Genomic DNA, 24,546 nt, shown 5'->3' with positions numbered 1-24,546 from the left:
CCTCTCCATAGGCTGCTTAAATTTCCGTATAACGTAGCAGCTAACTGCCTGCAGAGTAAGCGATGGGTGGAGGGTGTTGGAGTGTGGCTTCTCCATGTGGCCTGGGTTTCCTTAAAACATAATGGCTGAGTTTCAAGGGCAAGCATTCTCAGAGAGAGAAAGACAGAGAGAACTAGATAGAAGCTACATTGCCTTTTCTGACCTAGTCTTGGAAGTCATACAGCATTACTTCTGCTGCATTCTGCTCATCAGGGTGGTCTCAAAATCCCACCCAAATTCAAGAAAAGAGGAAGAAACCATACCTCTTAATGGGGAATGGCAAGGTTCTGGAAAAAGCATTTGGACCACAGAATTGATGTGGTCATTTTTGGAAAATGCAGTCTGTTGCAGAAGGGAGAGGAAGAGAGGACGCTGAGAGATCAGTTAACTTCCCGTAGTCCAGGAGGGAGATGATGGTGGTGGTAGTGGGAGTGGAAAGAAGAGGATACATGTAAGAGATAGGCCAGAAGGATGGACAGAATCTAGTGATTGAAAAGATGTGGATGGTAAAGAAGATGGGATGTTAGAGAAGACTCCCATCTTCCAGACGTAAGCAGTCAAGTGGATGTGGTGTCATATCCTGGGATGGGAAATTTTGTGTAAAGACCAAAGTGGGGAAGGAGATTTTGTTTTTGTTTACAATGGTTTTTGTTTTCAGTGGCTATGGTGGGCTGAGTTGGGAATATTCTAAGTTTATTTCTGAACATACTGAGTTTGAGTTATATGAGGGACATTGAACGGGAATGGAATGCTGCTAGTCTAGTTCAGAGAAGCAGTCTGGGCTGGAAATAATTATTTGAGAATTTTAGGTATATAGATTGCAATTGGTATGGGTAGGTTCACTTAGGTGAATGTAGACTGAGAAGATTAAAAAGGGGGGAAAGGTTCTGAGGAATGTCATCTTTAAATGATTGATTAGAGGAGACTACATTAGCACATAAGACTGAAAAGGACTGGCCTGAGAGGTAGGAAAAAAACAAGAAGAATATAAGTATGTCAAGGGAACCTAAGGAAGATAGTATTTCAAGAGTGCATAAAAGTCAAGTAAGTTGAAGGTTTAATAATATTTTGTGGATTTGGCCTCTTGGAGGTGACGTTAACAAAATTGTTTTTGTAGAAGAGTGGAAGTGAAGGCAAATTGGAGTGGTGTGAAAAGTGACTGGGAAGGGAGGAATGGGGATGCCTGATGAGTCAACTCTTCTAAGAAGTGTGGTTAAGGAGGAGAGGAGGGGGACTGAGGCCAGTAGCTGCAGAGGAAAATGAAGTAAAGAGATTTTTTAAAATTTGTTTTCTTTTTTAAATGGAAAGGGCTTGACACTTGAAATGTATATTTAATAATTTAGAGAGATTTATAAAAGGTTGGAAGAACCAGGGACTCAGAGAGAAAGAAATTTCTTTGTGTTAGAGGCCTGGAAATGCCAGAACAGTTCAGAGAATAGGTGTGTTTGGGACTAGCAGTTTGGATCCCATCTGAGGACTGTATCACCCTAGTTAACAAGAAGATGGGGGGAGAGGGTAAGCAGCACCTGGGTCTGATTTAAAAGAGAGCTCAAGGGTAGAGGACAGAATTGGACCAGAGATGGAACCTGGATTATAGTGTAAAGCCTGAAGGAGGGCCAAAGTGTTTGGGAAATCTGGAAGAAGCATAGGACTGGGAGCCCAGATTAAAGCAGGACAGTGGCCAGGACTCTCCAGAGATTACAAAAGTGTGCAGGTAAAGTCTGAGGCCTAAGAGGAGCCACTAGGACAAGGGCAGGGCCAGTGAGGCGAGCTCAGAAATGAAAGTTTAGAGTTGGGTACATCTGAGGTTGGGACCCTGGAGGATGAGTTGGGGGCATAGGGTGGGGGACCAAGTATGAGTCTCTCTTGTACTAAGACAACAGTTTTTCTTCTAAGACGAGACCATGAATTCTGCAGCTTGGGCAGTTTTCTCCAAGGGGAGATAGTTTGTATGTATACTACCATTTTGGTAAATGTGACTGATTCTAAATTTGATTAATCTGTCATAGCTCTGGGTTCTTCCTTGATCTAATTTGTGTAGAAGTATTCCTTTCATATGTTGCTTATTTGAAAAGTGGTAAATAAAAGGTTTTAAAAAAATCTCTTGTTTAAATAACACTTAGATCCAGAATGCTCCTTCAGCCTGCCTTATCTTTCAACTCCCAACTAAAAAGAGGGCTTTGATAGCCAGAGAATAGGGGATTTAGGCTGCCTTTCTAAAGAGAGCTATTGACCTGAGGGACTGAGTCCTACTGACGGCAGATTTTCTTGGTTACAGAAATCCCATCCCTCGCGTTGTCAGTCATCATCTTCCAGCTTGCGAGCTTGGTTTACTTTTTTTCTCCATTTCCTTTCAACAGTATCTTTACTTTCTGCTTTCTCTTTCTACCTCAAAGATCACCCTTGTTAATTTTGTTTATAATGAGACTGCCAAAGTGGCTTTGCTTTGGTTTCATTCATGCCTGTTGGACTTTCATTTGCTTTGCTTTTGGTACTTGGTTGGCTATCTCTTCTAAAATGAATATTCTTAAATAACTAATAAAAAAGGTTATATTACAGTAGTACTTTATGCCAGTAAAACCTAAAGAACAGTGTTTATATTTAAAGATTCTGTCCCTCTTGGAGGACTATATACTGGTAATGTACATGCATACATAAATACACAAGCACCCATGTTTACACATGTGGTTAATATTTTTACATATACATATATATGTTTGACCTATAGGAAGGCACAGTTTTTGTACTATATGTCTGTTGGGGTGGTGTGTTTGTGTGTGCATGTGTGTATACCTATATACACATATACATATTTCAGTGTAGATGATCTATTCATTATTAGCTTTTGTGCCGGAGGACCCAGGGGAGTGTAGGTAGTTAAAAACTGTGTGCCCTTCTTACTTGCTGACAGCTCTGTATTTTGTTTCAATTTCTTATGTTTGTTCTTTTATTAGACCTTTTAATAAGCAGGTTCTGAAGAGCTTGAAGAAGGAAATGATTTTAATTGCAGGAGTTAGGGCTTTTTCATTCTGGTTTTCCCTTCTGCTAGGATTCTTCATCTTTGATTTGATACAATAGTAATATCAATAAATGGACGTAGGGTAGTAGTATAACATATATAATTTTCTTTCCCCCAGTATCTGGAGGATCTAGAAAAGCTCATGCTTTTTGTGTAGGGGAGAATCATTTTCCTGATAAATGATTATCTGGGCTAAGAGCAGGAGAGATCTACGTTCTCAGGACTCAGATTTTTCATTGTAAAATGAGGAAGTTGAAAATACTAAACCTCTGAAGTTTCTTTCCAGCTCTAAAATTTATGAGAATGTGGGTTCGTGAAATTCTTAGTTGACAGACATTAAATCATTGGAGCATGTTCAGATAGTGCTCAAAATTTGCTGCCCATAAATGTCACTCAGAAACATATTAACTTTGCATTAATCTCTTTTTCCTCCTTACAGTATATACTTTCAAACTTTCAAAATGCACTGTGCAGTGGCCTTTTTATTTTGTTTTTTATTTTTTTAAAGGTTTAATTTTATTTAATTTTGGCTGTGTTGGGTCTTTGTTGCTGCATGCAGGCTTTCTCTAGTTGTGGCGAGCGGGGGCTACTGTTCGTTGAGGTGTGTGGACTTTTCATTTTGGTGGCCTCTCTTGTTGCAGAGCACGAGCTCTAGGCACTCGGGCTTCAGTAGTTGTGGCACATGGGCTTAGTTGCTCCGCAGCATGTGGGATCTTTCCAGACCAGGGATTGAACCCGTGTCTCCTGCATTGGCAGGCAGCTTCTTACCTACTGTGCCACCAGGGAAGTCCCACAGTGGCCTTTTTAGCTTCTTGTTTCAGTTTGTTACTTTGGAAAGCACAACATGGATTTTATTTTCATTTCACATTTTGAAGGAATAATAGTAACTACAGAACTTTCAGGAGTGGGGGGCTTCATTTGTAATTATATCAAAATTTATTTTCATTGGAGGGCACAATGTACAGTGACTTTTTTTTGAAGTCTATTTACTGTTAGTTTTTTTCAAAAGGTTGATATATTAGTTTCTTTGGGCTGCTGTAACAAAGTACCACAAACTATGGGTGGCTTTAAACACAGATTTATTATCTAACAGTTGTGCAGACTAGAAATTCTTGAAAACAAGATGTAGGCAGGACCATGGTCCCCTCTGAAACCTGTAGGAGAGACTCTTTCCTTTTTTCATCTAGTCTCTAGTGTTTTCAGGCAGTCCTTGGCATTCCTTGGCTTTGTAGATGCATCATTCCAGTTTCTCCTTCCACTATCACATGGCCAGCTTCTCCTTGAGTGTCTCTGTATCTCTTTTCTTAAAATGATAGAAGCCATTTGGATTAAGGGTTCACCTTTCTCCAATATGACTTCATCTTAACTAATTACTTCTGCAATGACTGTTTCTAAATATGGTCACATTTTGAAGTACTGTAGGTTAGGACTTTAACGTATCTTTTGCCAGGGGTTGGGGGGAAGCACAGTTCAACCCTTAATTGTTGATAAGATTATGATCATAAGTCCTCATGTACTAAAACCAGATTATTGTCCTCTTACTCCTTATTTCATAAATCTTTCAACACTGCCACTACCACCTTTCCATCTGCTGAGCAAACATTACTGAATTCTGTTTGTTTCTGTTATCTAAGATCAAATAAAAGCCTTACAGTAGATTCAGAGAAATGTTGAAACTACTTTTCATATAAAGCTAAGAGAAAGAAGGTGAACAGTTAGAAGTAGGTTACATATGTAATGCACAAGAAAAAAATATTAGGTAGTCATAGGAAGTAGAAAACTTTAAATTCACCTTAACATATCCAAGAACTCCTTGATGTGAGTATAAAATCCAATGATGTGGTTGTAGCTGACTGGGTAGATTACAATTCTAATTAAATTTTTAGATTCAGAGATTGATAAAAGATGGAAAAGAAAGGGGGAATTTTATCCTTCCTGTTTCATAATGTTTTATTTGGAAATGTCTCAGTATTTTAATGTATAAGCATTTGAAACTAATAAAAGGGTTATTCTATACTTTGTCAATAATTTTATAGACTACTGTGCATAAAAAGCAGTAATTATTTCAGGAAAGATGGTTTAACAGGTACAAAAATAATGGAGTAGATCATTGCTACAGCAATATACCACTCTGTGGACTTGCATGTATAATAATATAGTTGGAATTAAAAAACATGAGATTAGTTGAGATTGTGGTATTTACTGGCAAACAAAATATTAATCCCAGTGGAGTATTGTTCTCCCTCTTGAAATTATGTATTCATTTAAATTACATTTTTCTATCCTTATTCAGGTTTTAAAAATTAATTATTCACATAATTGCAAACCCCTACCGCCCCCTAGTTAACAGTTTTTCTTTTTAGATGTGCTATATCCATTAACAGCTGTGGTCATGGAACCAAGTAAAGTAATTTAGTAGTGGTTTTTTGTTTGTTTTGTTTTAAATTTAGGAGTGTTTTGAAGCGATGGGTTTCTTAATATTCTTGTGGACTATCTGTTTCTGTTAGTTTGTACTTCATCTTTTTCAAGATCATATGTAGGTTGGAAAATGTTTTTGGATTTTGTTTTTTTAACTTAAATGATTTCTAAGTATACCTGCAGGTTCAGAGTAACAGTCCTGAGAATCCATGACATAGGTCTTCCTTATAAGTGAAACCACTAGTTTTTCTCTTTTGATTAGTTGTTTTGTTAAGGGAAAAAGCTGCTCTGTCTCACTCACAACTTTTGTAAAAATAAAATAATGTGTGTATCATTTTGGAAATTGTGAAACATGTACAGTTGTAAAACACAGTAAGATGTCATTAATAATATTAGAACTTAAGTGGGAATGTGTGATATCCTCTTATTAATGTTTGTTATGGTAAATATACTATAAATCTAGGAATTATGGAGTGCTTTTTTAATGAATATTTAATAGTTATCTGATGGTTATGAAATTTAACCTTTTCATTAACATTGTCTTGAAAACAAGATTAATTTTGCTAGCTCGATCCATTTCAAGAAGACTTATCAGGTGGTAGGAAAACAATTCAGTCAGTTCTCATTATTTGCAGTGGTTATGTTCTTTAGTGTTGCCACAAACACTGAATTAGTGAATATTGAACCATTGTCTCTAAAGGAAATACAGGATTAGTTGCCTGCGAGCCTCTGGTTACCTTTTCGTCAACAGATGAAGGCATAACTTTATGTTTTTGTTTAAAGATACCTTATCTAATATATACTGTTAATTTATTAACGTTGAACCGGTGGCCAACAGCACTATAACTCAGGCCTGGAGAGAGCTTATGTAACACATATGTTTTCTTAGGGCACATCAGAGCCTTCTTGCATTTTGGGACAGACACTAGACAGCACTTCAGCACTATGCTTCGGGGGCCATTCCAAACAGCAGGTCACCCACAAAAAGCACAAAAAATGGGAAAAACGTGGTACTAAATAGACCACGAAAAGAGGACTTGTTTACAGTATGAGAGCTGAAACAAGAAGGCAGTTTTTATTATTTATTTATTTATTTACGGCTGTGTTGGGTCTTCGTTGCTGCGCCTGGGCTTTCTCTAGTTGAGGTGAGCGGCGGCTACTGTTTGTCACGGAGCGCATGTTTCTCTTTGTGGTGGCTTCTCTTGTTGCAGAGTGCGGGCTCTAGGCCTGCGGGCTTCAGTAGTTGTGGCGCACAAGCTTAGTTGCTCCGCAGCGCGTCGGATCTTCCCGGACGAGGGTTTGCATTGGCATGGCGGATTCTTAACCACTGCGCCACCAGGGAAGTCCCGAAGCAAGATTTGTCTTGTTCTACCTTAGCTGAAACTAAAATTTTTTGCCACTGTACACATGCCTCGTATGACTGCAGAAGCACTGCTAGTATTGATTTGGGGTTTATAAATGTATTTTGAGGGGTAGGTGAATTCAAATATAAAATCCATGAATAAATGAGGATCAACTGCCTATTGAACAGTGAAAGAATGAGTTGGGTTGTTATTGAATTGCTAAAGTTGGATTCAGAGACTTTTCATCTTAATTTCTTAAATTTATGTTTACAGTAAATAAACTCTATCTTTATCTTTTGATTTATCAAACAATATAACCACAAAAATCTCCATTATCCATGATATTTGTAACAAATAAGTAAATATAATGTAATGCCTTGCTCTTTCATTTGATGATAAGAAATCTGATATTCAGGGAATCACGAAATGCTGTGTGTCATCAGAAAGATGACAGAGGACTTTGGCCAGTGTGGCCAATGTGTGGCATCCCTTATACTACCTGATTCAGCAGTAGCTAAGCAACTTCACTCTGACAACCTCTGGGTAATTCTGGGTGTAAATCAGGGGCATCCAGTATAGCAAAGGGGTTAAGAGTATGGACTATCTATCTTGGTAAGATCAGTTACTAGATGTGTGACTTTAGTTCTGTTAAGTTTTTTGTGCCTCAGTTTCTGTTTTACAGTGAGGAAAATAATAATACAATCATGATTTTGGTGAGAGAATTAAATTAACTAATACATATAACATACATAAAATAGTGCCCACCACTTAACTTACTGCTCAGAAAATGTTAGCTGTCATCATTATTACTGTTGTTACCATCCTTAGTTTAAGCAGACCCATTTTATTCCTCCCTGCCCCTTACTGTCATGAGTGATAGAGCAATTGAAAACCCCGTGCTTTATAGTTTTCATGTTTGTAACGTCTCCCAGCATTCCTGTTTATCATCGATGTAATTAGTCACTCCCCACCCTTTTACTATCGTTTTAAGAAGTCAGGAAGGGGAAGAGAGAAACATGTACGTTCAGTACATATACATGGCTCCGTAATGAGCCAAAAGTTGATATGGGGACTTGAGCAATGAGTCACCAAAGGATTATTTTTTTTTAATATTTATTAATATCTTCATCTTTCTTCCCCCAAGAATAGTCTTTTGACTGACTTTTTCTTAGAAAATGGTTGACAGTGTATATAAGATTGACTCTTAAAAGTGCATTATGGATTATGTTAAGACTTGATCAGGGAAAAGTGAGACTCCATCCTACTATCCTGCCATCTTGCAGTCATTGAGCATGAATGACTGCATGAAAAATAATCCAGAAAAGTTTTCAAAAAGGAGGGACCATTTAATGAAGTATTTGGGGAACTGAGTTTCAGTCATCATGAAATGAACAAGCAATAACAAGATTAGGTAAAGCTCCAATAAATAGAATTGTGGAACTATAAATTATACTTTAATACTTTTCCTCAATTTATTTTCAAACTTCACATTATACCTATATATATGCACACATATGTATGCACACAATATCCTTGTATATAAAATATAGTAAAGATGTAATTGTGATGTGCTGCTGTGTAGATATGAGTCAGTGTTTTTTCCAATTTTTTTCTCAACATTTTGTTAATGAAAATGTTTAAACATACAGCAAAGCTAAAAAAATTTTTTTTAAACATCTTTATTGGAGTATAATTGCTTTACAATGGTGTGTTAGTTTCTGCTTTAAAACAAAGTGAATCAGCTATATTTATACATATATCCCCATATCCCCTTCTTCTTGGGTCTCCCTCCCACCCGCCCTATCCCACCCCTCTAGGTGGTCACAAAGCATCGAGCTGATCTCCCTGTGCTATGCGGCTGCTTCCTACTGGCTATCTGTTTTACATTTGGTAGTGTATATATGTCCATGCCACTCTCTCGCTTCCTCCCAGTTTACCCTTCCCCTGCCCCGTGTCCTCAAGTCCATTCTCTTCATCTGCATCTTTATTCCTGTCCTGCCCCTAGGTTTTTCAGAACCTTTTTGTGTGTTTTTAGATTCCATATATATGTGTTAGCATACAGTATTTGTTTTTCTCTTTCTGACTAATTTCACTCTCTATGACCTCACTACAAATAACTCAATTTCGTTTCTTTTTATGGCTAATATTCCATTGTATATATGTACCACATCTTTATCCATTCACCGGTCGATGGACGCTTAGGTTGCTTCCATGTTCTAGCTATTTTAAATAGAGCTGCAGTGAACATTGTGGTAGATGACTCTTTCTGAATTACGGTTTTCTCAGGGTATATAGCCAGTGGTGGGATTGCTGGGTCATGTGGTAGTTCTATTTTTAGTTTTGTAAGGAACCTCCATACTCTTCTCCATAGTGGCTGTATCAATTGACATTCCGACCAACAATGCAACAGGGTTCCTTTTTCACCACACCTTCTCCAGCATTTATTGTTTGTAGATTTTTTGATGATGGCCATTCTGACAGGTGTGAGGTGATACCTCATTGTAGTTTTGATTTGCATTTCTCTAATGGTTAGTGATGTTGAGCATCCTTTCATGTGTTTGTTGGCCATCTGTATTTCTTCTTTGGAGAAATGTCTGTTTAGGTCTTCTGCCCGTTTTTGGATTGGGTTGTTTGTTTTTTTGATACTGAGCTGCATGAGCTGCTTGTATATTTTGGAGATTAATCCCTTGTCCATTGCTTCGTTTGCAAATATTTTCTTCCATTCTGAGGGTTGTCTTTTCATCTTGTTTATGGTTTCCTTTGCTGTGCAAAAGCTTTTAAGTTTCATTAGGTCCCACTTGTTTATTTTTGTTTTTATTTCCATTTCTCTAGGAGGTGAGTCAGAAAGGATCTTGCTGTGATTTATGTCATGGAGTGTGCTGTGTTTTTCTCTAAGAGTTTTATAGTGTCTCCCTTATATTTAGGTCTTTAGTCCATTTTGAGTTAGTTTTTGTGTATGGTGTTAGGAAGTGTTCTAATTTCATTCTTTAACGTGTAGCTGTCCAGTTTTCCCAGCACCATTTATTGAAGAGGCCGTCTTTTCTCCATTGTATATTCTTGCCTCCTGTATCAAAAATAAGGTGACCATATGTGAGTGGGTTTTCTCTGGGCTTTCTACCCTGTTCCATTGATCTATATTTCTGTTTTTGTGCCAGTACCATACTGTCTTGATTACTGTAGCTTTGTAGTATAGTCTGAAGTCAGGGAGTCTGATTCCTCCAGCCGCATTTTTTTCCCTCAAGACTGCTTTGGCTATTCAGGGTCTGTTGTGTCTCCATACTAATTGTGAAATATTTTGTTCTAGTTCTGTGAAAAATGCCATTGATAGTTTGATAGGGATTGCATTGAATCTGTAGATTGCTTTGGGTAGTAGAGTCATTTTCACAATGTTGATTTGTCCTATCCAAGAACATGGTATATCTCTCCATCTGTTTGTGTCATCTTTGATTTCTTTCATCAGCGTCTTATAGTTTTCTGCATACAGGTCTTTTGTCTCCTTAGGTAGGTTTATTCCTAGGTATTTTATTCTTTTTGTTGCAGTGGTAAATGGGAGTGTTTTCTTAATTTCACTTTCAGATTTTTCATCATTAATGTATAGGAATGCAAGAGATTTCTGTGCATTAATTTTGTATGCTGCTACTTTACCAAATTCATTGATTAGGTCAAGTAGTTTTCTGGTAGCGTCTTTAGGATTCTCTATGTATAGTATGATGTCATCTGCAAACAATGACAGCTTTACTTCTTCTTTTCCAGTTTGGATTCCTTTTATTTCTTTTTATTCTCTGATTGTTGTGGCTAAAACTTCCAAAACTATGTTGAATAATAGTGGTGACAGTGGGCAACCTTGTCTTGTTCCTGATCTTAGTGGAAATGGTTTCAGTTTTTCACCATTGAGAATGATGTTGGCTGTGGGTTTGTCATATATGGCCTTTATTATGTTCAGGTAAGTTCCTTCTATGCCTACCTTCTGGAGGGTTTTTATCATAAATGAGTGCTGAATTTTGTTGAAAGCTTTTTCTGCATCTATTGGAATCATATGGTTTTTCTCCTTCAATTTGCTAATATGGTGTATCACATTGATTGATTTGCATATATTGAAGAATCCTTGCATTCCTTGGATAAACCCCACTTGATCATGGTGTATGATCCTTTTAATGTGCTGTTAGATTCTGTTTGCTAGTACTTTGTTGAGGATGTTTACATCTATGTTCATCAGTGATATTGGCCTGTAGTTTTCTTTCTTTGTGACATTGTTGTCTGGTTTTGGTATCAGGGTGATGGTGGCCTCCGGCATGAGTTTGGGAGTGTTCCTCCCTCTGCTTTAATTTGGAAGAGTTTGAGAAGGATAGGTGTTGCCCCTTCTCTGTTTGCTAGAATTTGCCTGTGAAGCCATCTGGTCCTGGGCTTTTGGAAGATTTTTAATCACAGTCTCAATTTCAGTGCTTGTGATTGGCTGTGTATATTTTCTGTTTCTTCCTGGTTCAGTCTCAGAAGGTTGTGCTTTTCTAAGAATTTGTCCATGTCTTCCAGGTTGTCCATTTTAAGGCATATAGTTGCTTGTAGTAATCTCTTAAGATGCTTTGTATGTTTGTAGTGTCAGTTGTTACTTCTCCTTTTTTATTTCTAATTCTATTGATTTGAGTCTTCTCCCCTTTTTTCTTGATGAGTCTGGGTAATGGTTTATGAGTTTTGTTTATCTTCTCAAAGAACCAGCTTTTAGTTTTATTGATCTTTGCTATTGTTTTCTTTGTTTCTATTTCATTTATTTCTGCTCTGATCTTTATGATTTCTTGCCTTCTGCTAACTTAGGGAGTGTTTTGTTCTACTTTCTCTAATTGCTTTAAGTATAAGGTTAGGTTGTTTGTTTGAGATGTTTCTTGTTTCTTGAGGTAGGATTGTATGGCTATAAACTTCCCTCTTATCTTAGAACTGCTGCTTTTGCTGCATCCCATAGGTTTTGGGTCATCGTCTTTTCATTGTCATTTGTTTCTAGGTATTTTCTGATTTCCTGATTTCTTTAGTGATCTCTTGGTTATTAAGTAGTGTATTGTTTAGCCTCTATGTGTTTGTATTATTTACACATCCTTTCCTGTCATTTGTATCTAGTCTCATAGCGTTGTGGTCAGAAAAGATACTTGATAACGATTTCAATTTTCTTAAATTTACCAAGGCTTGATTTGTGACCCGAGATATGATCTATCCTGGAGGATGTTCCATGAGCACTTGAGAAGAAAGTGTATTCTGTTGTTTGTGGATGGAATGGCCTATAAATATCAGTTAAGTCCATCTTGTTTAATGTATCATTTAAAGCTTGTGTTTCCTTATGTATTTCCTTTTGGATGATCTGTCCATTGGTGAAAGTGGGGTGTTAAAGTCCCCTACTATGAATGTGTTACTGTTGATTTCCCCTTTTATGGCTGTTAGCATTTGCCTCATGTATTGAGGTGCTCCTGTGTTGGGTGCATAAATATTTACAGTTGTTGTATCTTCTTCTTGGATTGATCCCTTGATCATTATGTAGTGTCCTTCTTTGTCTCTTGTAATAGTCTTTATTTTAAAGTCTGTTTGTTCTGATATGAGAATTGCTACTCCAGCTTTCTTTTGATTTCCATTTGCATGGAATATCTTTTTCCATCCCCTCACTTTCAGTCTGTATGTGTCCCCAGGTCTAAAGTGGGTGTCTAGTAGACAGCATATATATGGGTTTTGTTTTTAATATCTATTTAGCCAGTCTCTGTCTTTTGGTGGCAGCATTTATCCACTTACTATTAAGGTAATTATCGATATGTATGTTCCTATTACCATTTTCTTAATTGTTTGCGGTTTGTTATTATAGGTCTTTTCCTTCTGTTGTGTTTCCTGCCTAGAGAAGTTCCTTTAGCATTTGTTGTAAAGCTGGTTTGGTGGTGCTGAATTCTCTTAGCTTTTGCTTGTCTGTAAAGGTTTTCATTTCTCCATTGAATCTGAATGAGATCCTTGCTGGGTGGAGTAATCTTGGTTGTAGGTTTTTCCCTTTCATCACTTTAAATCTGTCCTGCCACTCCTTTCTGGCTTGCAGAGTTTCTGCTGAAAGATCAGCTTTTAACCTTATGGAGATTTCCTTGTATGTTATTTATTGCTCTTCCCTTGCTGCTTTTAATATTTTTTCTTTGTATTTAATTTTTGATAGCTTGATTAATATGTGTCTTGGCGTGTTTCTCCTTGGATTTATCCTGTATGGGACTCTCTGCACTTCCTGGACTTGATTAACTATTTCCTTTTCCGTATTAGGGATGTTTTCAACTATAATTTTCTCAGTCCCTTTCTTTTTCTCTTCTTGTTCTGCGACCCCTTTATTTTGAATGTTGGTGCGTTTACTGTTGTCCCAGAGGTCTCTGAGACTCTCCTCAATTCTTTTCATTCTTTTTTATTTATTCTGCTCTGTGGTAGTTATTTCCACTATTTTATCTTCCAGGTCACTTACCCTTTCTTTTGCCTCAGTTAATCTGCTATTGATTCCTTCTAGAGAATTTTTAATTTCATTTATTGTGTTGTTCATCATTGTTTGTTTGCTCTTTAGTTCTTCTAGGTCCTTGTGAAACAATTCTTATATTTTCTCCATTCTGTTTCCAAGAGTTTGGATCATCTTTACTGTCATTACTCTGAATTCTTTTTCAGGTAGACTGCCTATTTCCTCATTTGTTTGGTCTAATAGGTGTTTACCTTGCTCCTTCATGTGCTGTGTGTTTGCCTTCTCATTTTTCTTAACTTACTGTGTTTGGGGTCTCCTTTTTGCAGGCTTCAGGTTCGTAGTTCCTGTTGTTTTTGGTGTCTGCCCCCAGTGGGTAAAGTTGGTTCAGTGGATTGTGTAGGCTTCCTGGTGGAGGAGTCTAGTACCTGTGTTCTAGTGGATGAGGCTGGATCTTGTCTGTCTGGTGGGGTTTTTTGGGGGGTGTCTGTGACCTTATTATGATTTTAGGCAGCCTGTCTGCTAATGGGTTGGGTTATGTTCCTGTCTTGCTAGTTGTTTGGCATAGAGTGTCCAGCACTGTGGCTTGCTGGTCGTTGAGTGGAGCTGGGTCTTAGTGTTGAGATGGAGATCTTTGGGAGAGCTTTTGCCATTTGATATTTCATGGAGCCGGGAGGTCTCTGGTGGACCAGTGTCCTAAACTTGGGTCTCCCACCTCAGAGGCACAGGCTTGACACCCAGCTGGAGCACCAAGAGCCTTTCAGCCACACAGCTCAGGGGAAAAGGTAGAAAAAAGGAAGGGAGGGAGGGAGGGAGGGGTAAAATAAAATAAAATAAAGTTATTAAAATAAAAAATAATTATTAAGAGGTAAAAAATTAGAAAGAAAGAAAAAAAAGAAAAAAACAGAGCAACCAAACCAAAAAACAAATCCACCAATGATAACAAGTGCTAAAGACTATACTAAAAAAAAAAAAAACAATAAAACAGACAGACAGAACCCTAAGATAAATGGTAAAAGTACAGCTATACAGGCAATATCACACAAAGAAGCATACACATACACACTCACAGAAAGAGAAAAAGGAAAAAATATGTATCTATATATTAAAGAAAAGGAAGAGAGCAATCAAATCAGTAAACAAATCTACCATTGATAATAAACTCTAAATACTAAACTAAGGGAAACATAAAACCAGAAACAAATTTGATGTAGAAAGCAAACCCCAAGTCTACAGTTGCTCCCAAAGTCCACCGCCTCAATTTTGGGATGATTCTTTGTCTATTCAGGTATTTCGCAGATGCAGGATACATGAAGTTGATTGTGGAGATTTAATCCGCTGCTCCTGAGGCTGCTGGGAGAAATTTCCCTTTCTCTTCTTTGTTTGCACAGCTCCTGGGATTCAGCTTCGGATTTGGCCCCACGTCTGCGTGTAGGTTGCCTGAGGGCTTCTGTTCTTTGCCCAGACAGGACAGGGTTAAAGCAGCAGCTCATTAGGGGGCTCTGGCTCACTCGGGCGGGGTATGGAATGCGGGGCGAGCCTGCAGAGGCAGAGGCCAGAGTGAAGTTGCAACAGCCTGAGGCGCACTGTGTGTTCTCCCAGGGAAGTTGTCCCTGGGTCGCGGGATGCTGGCAGTGGCGGGCTGCACAGGCTTCTGGGAGGGGAGGTGTGGATAGTGACCTGTGCTTGTACACAGGCTTTTTGGTGGCTGCAGCAGCAGCCTTAGCATCTCATGCCCATCTCTGGTGTCCTAGCTGATAGCCGTGGCTCACGCCCTTGTCTGGAGCTCATTTAGGCGGTGCTCTGAATCCCCTCTCCTTGTGCGCCCCAAACGATGGTCTCTTGCCTCTTAGGCAGTTCTAGAGTTTTTCCAGACTCCCTCCCGACTAGCTGTGGCGCACTAGCCCCCTTCAGGCTGTGTTCCTGCAGCCAACACTGGTCCTCTCCCTGGGATCTGACCTCTGAAGCCTGAGCCTCAGCTCTCAGCCCCCGCCCGCCCTGACGGGTGAGCAGACAAGCCTCTCAGGCTGCTGAGTGCTGGTCAGCACCGATCCTCTGTGCGGGAATCTCTCTGCTTTGCCCTCCGCACCACTGTTGCTGTGCTCTCCTTGGTGGCTCTGAAGCTTTCCCCCCTCCGCCACCCACAGTCTCCGCCCGTGAAGGGGCTTCTAGTGTGTGGAAACCTTTCCTCCTGCACAGCTCCCTCCCACTGGTGCAGGTCCCGTCCCTATTCTTTTGTCTCTGTTTTTTCTTTTTTTCTTTTGGCCTACCCAGGTACATGGGGAGTTTCTTGGCCTTTTGGGAGGTCGGAGGTCTTCTGCCAGCCTTCAGTAGGTGTTCTGTAGGAGCTGTTCTACATGTAGATTTATTTCTGATGTATTTTTGGGGAGGAAGGGTCTCCTCTTACTCAAAGCTAAAAATTTTAGTGACTACTTGTGTGCCCACCACCTGGCATCTGTCACTGAGCAATTTATTTCTATAAAGGTAATTTTATGTCACAGTTTCATAAACAAAGCTGTACACTTTAAGAAACAAATATGTCTTTCCCCCGAAGTCTTTAATAGAAATTAAATAAAGGTGTCTTTTGTTTTTTACTTGGAGTAATTTGCTTAAATTGTAGTAATTCAGATGGAGTAAGTTCTAAAGTAGGTCTTTCTGATGTGTATTATCATACTGTTTCATATCAGCTCCACTAATAAAAGTAGAAAAATAGCAAAATAATTCTCATGATTCCACTGACAGTACAGCCAATTGTAAAACATTGTTAATAATATCAAGTAATTTTTAGGGTCAGCAGTGTTTTGAGGTACAGTTTCAGATTTAGCGTGGGTCTACGCATTTGTCCAGAGATCAGACCACTTTGCTCAATATGCTTGAATTACTAAATGTATTCACTAGCCTAAACACTCTCCTACATAAATCAGAAACTGTGCTCTTAATAGCGTATAAGATAGTGCAGTAAGTTTACTTTTTGAAAATGTTGTTTTCATTTTTATTAGCAGTATTTTATTTACAAATAAGTATAATTTGCACAGGGTCATTGTGTTGATTTTTGTCACTGAGGATGTTACCTATTTTTTTCCTGGTAGTTGATGTTAAAATGTGAATAGCATTGTTGGCCAAGATAACTTCAGTAGTTTCCTTCAGTATTTATTGTGAAAACAGGTATAATTGCCTATAATATATGCATTTAAAGATATTCTTTTAGGGGCTTCCCTGAAAGATATTCTTTTAGGGGCTTCCCTAAAAGACACCTGTGGGCTCGTAGAGAATTTTTATTTCTCGTGCCTTCTATGTCTTGTTTGTCTGCAGGTAAGAAAGAGGCCTCTCTTTGTGGGTATATTTTCTGTCAGGGAGTTATTAGATCTTTAAACCATTTTTTGATAATCCTGGAAAAATGCCCTCCAGAGGCTGAGAAAAAAAGGAAGAGATGGGGGGAAAGCTGTGTTTCAAAGGAATTAAGCAGGATAAATTTGTGTTCTTCAAGTTGCAGCAATGCCATTAATTTTAATTTGGGGTATGAGATTTGTTTGACCATCACTTCAAGTAGGTTACATTTCCTTGACTGGGCTGCCTATACTTCTGTTGTGTCAGTCAATATGGTTATGTTTAATTAAATGGCGCAGTGGTTGAGAGTCCGCCTGCCGATGCAGGGGACACGGGTTCATGCCCCTGTCCGGGAAGATCCCACATGCCGCAGAGCAGCTGGGCCCGTGAGCCATGGCCGCTGAGCCTGTGCTCCGCAACGGGAGAGGCCACAACAGTGAGAGGCCCGCATACCGCAAAAAAAAAAAAAAAAAAAAAAAGATATTCTTTTAGAACAGTTATCTAAGAGGTACCTTTAATCATAGTTGTTAAATACCACTTGTCACTTTTTTTTGGTTTTAAGTGGCTGTGTTATTGAACTTGTCTCAGAAATGATAGAAATACCGGGTCATTAAATTAATTCTGGATTTGGATCATATTATTGGCTATTAATGATCTTCCAGAGTCACATCTACATCTACATATGTTAGCAGTAAAGACTTAATAAAAGAGAAAAAAATATTAAATTCACATTTTGTCTTCTATAAGAATAACTCTAATGTAAGTGTACAGCCCTTTTTTATTTTTAAAACTCTCTAAGATAATTAAACTTTATATGAAAATAGTTTTCAAGAGAGCAGGAAATGGACTTAAGGAAAGTTGTGCAGTAAACTTGTACTCACATTTTATCTAAAATGTATAAAAATTATTTTTAATGTTCAAAAATGTTAACATTTGAATAATACCAGGAAGCAATTTTACTTCATTTAGAGGGTCAACAGAGTAGTTAATAAAGTGATGATAGAACTGAAGAGACTTTTGCTCTAGGATCAAGTGTGTTGGGATAATGAATAAATAGTTTGAATTAAAACAGCAGAAAAAACTGAAACAGCAAGCTCAAATCCTTTGGGAGATTTAGTCATAAATTTTGAAAGTAATGATTTGAGCCTAATACTTTAGACGTTTTCATAGAAACAGAAAAACAGGTAAATGTATCAATAGCTTACATATTCTATAGATTGTTTTGGCATTTTCTTGTAATCTGATTTGTTTAATTTAAGAAGACATTGAATAAACCTAAGTAACTCCCTCAGTTAAATTCCCTGAAAAGACACCTGTGGGCTCATAGAGAATTTTTATTTCTCGTGCCTTCTATGTCTTGTTTGTCTGCAGGTAAGAAAGAGGCCTCTCTTTGTGGGTATATTTTCTGTCAGGGAGTTATTAGATCTTTAAACCATTTTTTGATAATCCTGGAAAAATGCCCTCCAGAGGCTGAGAAAAAAAGGAAGAGATGGGGGGAAAGCTGTGTTTCAAAGGAATTAAGCAGGATAAATTTGTGTTCTTCAAGTTGCAGCAATGCCATTAATTTTAATTTGGGGTATGAGATTTGTTTGACCATCACTTCAAGTAGATTACATTTCCTTGACTGGGCTGCCTATACTTCTGTTGTGTCAGTCAATATGGTTATGTTTAATTAAATCTGTGGCAATGCCAGTATTGGATCCGTTGTACATAAATTGTCAGTAATCTTGTATTTATTTGATATTGATTGAAATTCATGTCCAGTTTGAGTCTGTTGACCATGTGACATTTTGTATAATTTCTATGGTTATTGGAAACATAAAACTGATAACCAGTTACCTAGGGAATTGTATTTTAAATGTTTTGATTTGGATTTATCTAATCAGTCAGAAATGTCTCTCTATGAAGCTAATTATTTGTTAGTAAAAAGATTTGTGAACCAGCATTGTGCAGCATATCCAAACTTAATCTATTCTTTCCTAATTTAAACTACATTTATGAATGTTATCAGCATTTTTAGTGAAACTTTATTCAAAATTTCTTAGGTAATCTGTACTCCTTTAAAATGTTAACTGCAACTTTTAAAATTAAAGGTCATATATTTTATAACTCACGTTAATTTCAAATTTATAACAAATATACGTGTATGTATATGTATGTGCATGCGTGTACAAATTAAATCTTAGAATATAAGATGGACTGTAACAAAAAGTGTAGGCAAGTTTTATAGTAACAATATCCTGCTTTTTGCTTTTCTGGCTAAGAAGTTAGTAACTGCATCATGGCTAGCCAAACCTCTTGTTTGAAATGATAGGCATGGTTAACCATGATTTAAAATACCCAATAAATTTGAAAGTAGAACTATTTGACCCATTAAATGAAAAAATCTTAGCAGGAATTCCTAGGTGTAAAGCCATTTAATTCTGAGATTTAACTTAAACAATTCATTTATGGGTAGACTTCTTAAAAGTTTTGTCATTGGAGCATTATGGAGGCTAGACATTTTGGTTTTTTTTTAATTATTTGAAGGTCTGGGGGGAAAGTGTTATATAATTATGAGATGCAAGAGAATTGTAGCATATTGTGTCTTTTAAAGGCTTTTAGAGTGATAGAAAAGCCCAAATTCTCTCTTAGTATCACTTTTTAAATAAAGTATTGAAGCTGAATGTAGTTCAGCTAGGTTTTGTTTGCTATCTCGCACTCTTAACATTGCTATAACTACTTTCCTAGTCATTTGATTCTGCAGAAAAATTATACTCTATTATTTTGTTTGTAAGTATACTCTTATTATCTGTGCACTACATAATGCATAGAAAAAAATAGATGTAACATGCTGTAAAGCATAGTAATAAAATAAACACTGATGACCTCTCACCTACCTAAGGGACTAGAATACATCATTGAACCTCATTGAACCTATATTGTCCCTCCATATCCACTCCTCTGTTTCCCCTCACCCAGATGAGATTTTAAAAATGATTCCCTTACTACTTTAAAAATATAGGTTCTCTGTATATTCCTAAACAGTGTATCTTTTGCTTATTTTTGAGCACTATATACTTGGTATCATAATGTAATTAGACTCCTACAATCTTCTTTTTCTCTTTTGTTAAAACTGAAAAAAAATTTTAATGAGGTATAATTGAGGTTTAACATTATATTAGTTTTAGGTGTATAACAGTGATTCGATTTATGTATTTATTGGGAAATGATCACTACGATAAGTCTAGTTAACATCTGTAACCACACATACTTAAAATTGTTTTTCTTCTGATGAGAACTTTTAAGATTTACTGTCTCAGCAACTTTGAAATAGAAAACACAGTATTATTCTCTATAGTCAACAGGCTGTACATTACATCCCCAGGACTTGTTTATTTTATAACTGAACGTTTGAGCCTGTTAACCACCTTCACCCATTTAGCCTGCTCTCCATCCCTCTGCCTCCAGCAACAGCCATCTGTTCTCCGTATCATTTTTTAAAAAATTCCACCTGTAAGTGAGATCATATGGTATGTGTCTTTCTGTCTCACTGATTTCACTTAGCTTAATACTTTCAAGTTCCCTCCATGTAGTCACAGATGACAAGATTTCATTCTTTTTTATGGCTGAGTAATATTCCATTATATATATGCCATGTTTTTTTAATGCATTTATCCATCAGTGGACATTTAGGCTGCTTCCATATCTTGGCTCTTGTAAACAATGCTGCAGTGAACGTGTGGGTGCATATATCTTTCTGAGTTGGTGTTTTCACTTCCTTCAGATACGGTACCCAAAAGTAGAAATGCTGGATCGTATGGTAGTTCTATTTTTAAATTTTTGAGGAACTTCCATACTGTTTTCCATAGTGGCTGCACCAATTTACTTTGCCATCAGTGGTGTCAAGTCTTCCCTTTTCTTCACATCCGTGCTAACAATTGTTATCTCGTCTTTTTGACAGTAGCCATTCTAACAGGTAAGAGGTAATAGCTCATTGTGGTTTTTTTTTTTTTTTTGCGGTACGCGGGCCTCTCACTGTTGTAGCTTCTCCCGTTGCGGAGCACAGCCTCCGGACGCGCAGGCTCAGCGGCCATGGCTCACGAGCCCAGCCTCTCCGCGGCATGTGGGATCTTCCCAGACCGGGGCACGAACCCATGTCCCCTGCATCGGCAGGCGGACTCTCAACCACTGCGCCACCAGGGAAGCCCTCATTGTGGTTTTGAATTGCATTTCTCTGATGATTGGTGATGTTGAGCACCTTTTTGTGTACCCTGTTGGCCATGTGTATGTCTTCTCTGGAAAGATGTTTGTTTAGATCCTCTGCCCATTTTAAAGTCAGTTCTGGTGTTTTTTTTTTGTTTTGTTACGTTTTTGTTTTGTTTTGTTTGCTTTCGTTTTTGTTTTGTTGCTATTGAGTCGTATTTGTTTTAAAATATATTTTGGATATTAACCTCTTGTCAGATATATGATATGCAAATATTTTCTCCCATTCTGTAGGTTGCCTTATTTTTTTTAATTGATTTATTTTTGGCTGTGTTGGGTTTTTTTGTTGCCTCCCGCGGGCTTTCTCTAGCTCATTGTGGTGGCTTGTCTTTGTTGTGGAGTACAGGCTCCAGGCGTGTGGGTCTCAGCAGTAGTTACAGCCCACAGGCTCCACAATGCAGGCCCAGCAGTTGTGGTGCACGGGCCTAGCTGCTCTGCGGCATGTGGGATCTTCCCAGACCAGGGCTTGACCGTGTCCCCTGCATTGGCAGGCGGACTCCCAGCCACTGCCGCCACCAGGGAAGTCCCTGCCTTTTCATTTTGTTGATGGTTTCTTTTGCTGTGCAGAACTGCTTTTCAATTTGATGTAGTCCCACTTGTTTACTTTTACTTTTGATGTAGATCCACATGTTTATTTTTGCTTTTGGTGATCCATGTCAGGCAGCTTACTGCCTGTGTTTTCTTCTAGGCTTTTTATGGTTTGAGGTCTTATGTTTAAGTCTTTAATCCATTTTGAGTTGAGTTTTGTATTTGGTGTAAGATAATGGTCCAATTTGATTCTTTTCCATGTGACTGACAGTTTTCCCATCACCATTTTGTAGAGACTGTCCTTTCCCCATGGCTCCCGTGTTGCATATTAATTGACCGTATATGTATAGGTTTATTTCTGGCTCCCTATTCTGTTCCATTTATTTTGTGTGTCTGTTTTTATGCCAGTACTGTACTGGTTTGATGACTATAGTTTAGTAATAAAGTTTGAAATCAGGAAGTGTCATGTCTCCAGCTTTCTTCTTTCTCAAGAGTGTTTTGGCTGTTCGGGGTCTTCTTTGGTTACATACGAATTTTCGGATTGTTCTATTTCTGTGAAAAAATGTCATTGGCATTTTGAAAGGGATTTTTTGGAATCTTTTGATTGCTTTGTACAGTATGGACTTTTAAATAATATTAATTTTTCCAATCCATGAGCACAGAATACCTTTCTATTTATTTGTTTCTTCAGTTGGTTTCATCGGTGTCATTGTACAGGGCTTTCACCTCCTTAGTTAAATTTATTCCTAGGTATTTTATTCTTTTTTTTTAATAAATTATTTTTTAATTTTTTAAACACCTTTATTGGAGTATAATTGCTTTACAATGGTATGTTAGTTGCTGCTGTATAACAGAGTGAATCAGCTATATGTATACATATATCGCCATATCCCTTCCCTCTTGCTTCTCCCTCCCACCCTCCCTATCCCACCCCTCTAGGTGGTCACAAAGCACCGAGCTGATCTCCCTGTGCTGTGCAGCTGCTTCCCACTAGCTATCTATTTTATATTTGGTAGTGTGTATATGTCCATGCCACTCTCACTTTGTCCCAGCTTAACCTTCCCCCTTCCCATGTCCTCAAGTCCATTTTCTACGTCTGTGTCTTCATTCCTGTCCTGCCCACTGGGTTCTTCAGACCTCTTTTTTTTTTTTTTTAGATTCCATATATATGTGTTAGCATATGGTATTTGTTTTTCTCTAACTTACTTCACTCTGTATGACAGACTCTAGGTCCATCCGCCTCACTACAAATAACTCAATTTCATTTCTTTTTATGGCTGAGTAATATTCTATTGTGTATATATGCCACATCTTCTTTAACCATTCATCTGTCAAAGGACACTTAGGTTGCTTCCATGTCCTGGCTGTTGTAAGTAGTGCTGCAATAAACATTGCGGTAACATGACTCTTTTTGAATTATGGTTTTCTCAAGTTACACGCCCAGTAGTGGTATTGCTGGGTCATATAGTGGTTCTATTTTTAGATTTTTAAGGAACCTCCATACTGTTCTCGCACCAACAGTGCAAGAGGGTTCTCTTTTCTCCACACCCTCTCTAGCATTTATTGTTTGTAGATTTTTTGATAATGGCCATTCTGACTTGTGTGATGTGATATCTCATTGTGGTTTTGATTTGCATTTCTCTAACGATTAGTGATGTTGAGCATCCTTTCATGTGTTTGTTGGCCATCTGTATGTCTTCTTTGGAGAAATGTCTATTTAGGTCTTCTGCCCATTTTTGGATTGGGTTGGTTGTTTTTCTGATGTTGAGCTGCATGAGTTGCTTGTATGTTTGGAGATTAATCCTTTGTCAGTTGCTTCGTTTGCAAATATTTTCTCCCATTCTGAGGGTTGTCTTTTCGTCTTGTTTATGGTTTTCTTTGCTGTGCAAAAGCTTTAAAGTTTCATTAGGTCCCGTTTGTTTATTTTTGTTTTTACTTCCATTTCTCTAGGAGGCGGGTCAAAAAGGATCTTGCTGTGATTTATATCATAGAGTGTTCTGCCTATGTTTTTCTCTAAGAGTTTTGTAGTGTCTGGCCTTACATTTAGGTCTTTAGTCCATTTTGAGTTTATTTTTGTGTAAGGTGTTAGGAAGTGTTCTAATTTCATTCTTTTACATGTAGCTGTCCAGTTTTCCCAGCACCACTTATTGAAGAGGCTGTGTTTTCTCCATTGTATATTCTTGCCTCCTTTATCAAAGATAAGGTGACCATATATGTGCGTGGCTTTATATCTGGGTTTTCTATCTTGTTTCTAGGTATTTTATTCTTTTTGATGCAATTTTAAATCGAATTTTAAAAAATTTTCTCCTGCTGATAGTTCATTATTAGTGTATAGAAATGAAACAGATCTCTGTATATTTGAAAATTTTTGTCCAGTTGATTCTCACTTCTTCTAGGAGCCCTGTGATGCTAATATTGGTCCTCTTGACCATCTTCCATAAGTCCCTTATGCTATCCTCACTCTTTTACATTCTTTTTGCTGCTCTGATTGGATGAGTTTTGCTGCCTTTTTTTTTTTCTTTCTTTTTTTCCCTTTTTTTTTTTTTTTGGCCATGCTGTGCAGCATGCAGGATCTTAGTTCCCTGACCAGGGATCAAACCTGCGCCCCCTGCATTGGGAATGCAGAGCCTTAACACTGCACTGCCAGGGAAGTCCCAAGTTTCACTGCCTTCTGTTTGAGTTTACTCATCCTTTTTTCTTCCTCATTTAGTCTGTTGTTGCAACCCTTCTATTGTATTTTTCAGTTCAGTTGTTGTATTCTTCAGCTCTGTGATTTCTGCACAGTATTTTCTTATATTTTCTATCTCTGTTGAAATTCTCACTTTATACATTGTTATGACCTCAGTGAGATTTTTTTTTTTAATAGTGAGAATCTTTATGCCGGCTATTTTGAACTCTTTATCAGGTAAATGACTTATCTCTGTTTCATTAAGGTCTTTTTCTGACATTTTATCTTATTCTTTTGTTTGGAATATATTCCTCTGATTCTTCATTTTCCTTGACTCTGTGTTGGTTTCTATGCATTAGATAATTCAGCCATCTCTTAAAGGAGTAGTGACCTAGTGTAGTAGATGAACTTTATTGTTTAACTTTGCCCTAGCTCTTAGTTGTCTTTGAAACCTTGAAATAGTACAAGCCAGCCTACTTTGTTCTTAGTTGCTCCCAGTAATTCAGGGTGT

The 24,546-nt window shown here is 37.8% G+C and overlaps 1 protein-coding gene across 9 annotated transcripts in view; it reads left to right on the top strand.

Annotated features, from left to right (window-relative positions):
* The window catches only part of UBE2E3 (ubiquitin conjugating enzyme E2 E3), a 103,023-nt gene that overhangs the window by 33,383 nt on the left and 45,094 nt on the right, over positions 1–24,546 (top strand). The gene's annotated exons all lie outside the window — the stretch shown is intronic.

Source organism: Phocoena sinus, chromosome 7 (genome assembly GCF_008692025.1).
Source record: "Phocoena sinus isolate mPhoSin1 chromosome 7, mPhoSin1.pri, whole genome shotgun sequence".
Lineage (NCBI taxonomy): Eukaryota > Metazoa > Chordata > Mammalia > Artiodactyla > Phocoenidae > Phocoena > Phocoena sinus.
This window is presented reverse-complemented; position numbering and strand designations above follow the sequence as displayed.